The following is a 2,787-nucleotide window of genomic DNA, read 5'->3' as shown; positions in this document are numbered from 1 at the left end:
ACCACCTCCTGAATGTGGTCCGATGACAGATTTAAGTCATGTTCATCAAAGCGAGGGGAGCGATCGCTGCGGTCTCAAATCCGTTGAAGGTCAAGTCTCCACGGGTATCCGCGACGTAGTTCAAGCTTCTAAATCTAACCTGGTGGCCAGGGGCGTAGCTATCGATCTGCTCCAGATGGCCAAGCGAATTGGCCCGCAGTACGAAGCCGCCGAATACGAAGATCTGTCCGGTGAGGAAGGTTTCTCCTTGGATAGCGTCACTATCGACGATCGAACGGGCCATCGAACCTTTCGTCGACGGCACAGTGGAACTCTCAACGAAAGCACCAATGTCGGTGTCAAAACCGGCGGATCTCGGGTAGGGGGTCCCGAACTGTGCGTCTAAGGTCGATGGTAACAGGAGACAGGGGACATGATGTTTACCCAGGTTTGGGCCCTCTCTATGGAGGTAATACCCTACTTCCTGCTTGATAGATCTTGATGAATATAAGTATTACAAGAGTTGATCTACCACGAGATCGTAATGGCTAAAACCCTAGAAGTCTAGACTGTATGACTATGGTAATGAGTATATGCCTTCCGGACTACACCTTCCGGTTTATACAGACACAGGGGGGATCTAGGGTTACATAGAGTCGGTTACATAGGAAGGAATCTTCATAGTTGATCGCCAAGCTTGCCTTCCACGCCAAGGTGAGTCCTATCCGGACACGGGTATAGTCTTCGGCCTTCGCGTCTTCACAGCCCATCAGTCCGGTCCATAGATAACAGGCAGGACGCCCGAGGACCCCTTGGTCCCGGACTCCCTCAGCGGCGCCGACTTATCGGCGCGGCGGGGAGGGCGGATTTGGTGGAGCGAATGGAGTGGAGGGGGACGGGGGGAGGGGGGTTTGGGGAATATTATTGGCTAGTTGGCCGAAGGGCGGTTGAATCTAGGATTTGGGGGAATTTTAGGGTGGGGGGGGGAGGATTTCCGCGCGGTGGGCGGGGGGAGTTTGGCACATGGTCGGTTTCAGGACCACGTGTCAGTGAAGAGGCAAGCCGAAGCGCGTTCCGTTTGCGTGAGCCGTGTGCAGGACCGAACGTGTGTGGGGTGCAATGCGACCGCGACAGGGGTGTTGCGAGTGTACCGCCTTTTTTCCTTTTATAAACTAGGTGCTTCGCCCCCTCAAAAAAAACTTGTTGCTTCGCTCGATCCATCGATACTACTACTAGTAATCCGGTAATCCCGACTAAAACGGCGCGGTCGGGTCTTTTCCCGCGCGATATGCTGGGAGGTTGGCTTAGTTAGGTTTTTTAGGACGAGTAATGCTACACCTACGTAATCCCAGTTACGTAATTAACGTAATGTGAAACGTGTGAGCTGTTGATTGTAGATTGGGGGGAGGGAGGGGCCCACCACCATGAAAATCAGGGGAGGAGAGAGAGTGGCAATTTACGTTAACCCTTTCGTAGGTTCCCGTAGATGTAGAAAGATGTGAAATGCGTGAATGTGCATTTGCAGATAAGGCCTTCCCTCGTTCATCCTTTTCTCCCACAAGATCTTGATCTTCCGTGCAACGCACGGGCATCTTGCTAGTACTCCTACAATATACTATATTATTGTGAAAGTTCATATACACCGGCCGAGATTAATGCAAACACGGCAGATTTTCATTACATTTCGAACTTTTATAGGACAGAAAAATAAAACAAACCCGACTCGAAACCTATTCTACAGCGGCGACCGACGTCCTCCATCTGTGATCTCCATGTACGGGGGCGGGGTTCAAGACCCGTGAAGTGAAGGTGCGGTCTCTGACGAGGAAAAGTAGAACACGGGAGACGTTCCGACCAGTTGGCACACCATGCCCTGCCGCTTCCCATGCCCTACTCATCATCGGAGGAGTCCCCGATCTCGGCGGTGCCGGACGTTGGACAGCGGCACGTAGGACGCGTGGCTGATGGTGCTCCCGTCGTCGGCCGCCAGCGTGGCCACCGCTTGTGCGGTCACGTTCGCGTCCGGCTACGCCGCTATTGCGTCGCGAGAGACGACTTGAGCAAGGGCGGAGACCTCGAACTTCATCCCCGAAGACAAGCTCTCCCGTAGAGCGTTCGCGCTCGCGGTCATGGCGGATGTGGTGCCAGGTAGGAGGACGATGCGCTATGGTGTGGAGGTTAGCTGGGCGTTGCCGCTTTAAGTAGCGCATTCCGGTGAGGCCAAGCATCCTGGTGCGTCATTAAGTCGCCAGAGTTGGTTCCTCGGGCACCGATCCTCTTAACGACGGCATACGAATGGACGGCATGAATGCGGGCAGCTGGCGCCGGCTGGGGACCACACCGCGCGACGGCGCGAAGGACGAGGGTTTTTGGTGTGCCAGGGTAGTCAGCTGCGGTCGTGGCAAAGTTGGAGATGCCCTTTGCTCACATGCGATTGACACATGTCATTGGAAAAGCAAGACGACCCGGCATGGTCTCAGGTCCTGAGGATGCAGTTGGCCGCGCTACACCACTCCGCGGACGCGTCCCGGTGCCCCGTGCATCCTCGACGAGCCGGGTGTTGGGCTGTGTTTGGATTGTGGCCAAAGTGCACCTTACCAAAATTTTGGTCATGACCCAAAGATTGGTCTTTGTTTGGATGGTTGCCATTTTTTGGCATGCCAATGAACTCTAGCCAACTCTATTTCATTTTTCTTGCCAATGTAGGCCAAATCATGGGCAACCAAAACCTCAACCAAAATTTTGGCTACCCAATGCTTTGATGGGCAACCTTGGGCACAAACCAAACATACTGTTGGTTGTGCCACA

The sequence above is a fragment of the Aegilops tauschii genome, chromosome 3, assembly GCF_002575655.3.
Source record: "Aegilops tauschii subsp. strangulata cultivar AL8/78 chromosome 3, Aet v6.0, whole genome shotgun sequence".
NCBI classification, from domain to species: Eukaryota; Viridiplantae; Streptophyta; class Magnoliopsida; order Poales; family Poaceae; genus Aegilops; species Aegilops tauschii.
This window is presented reverse-complemented; position numbering follows the sequence as displayed.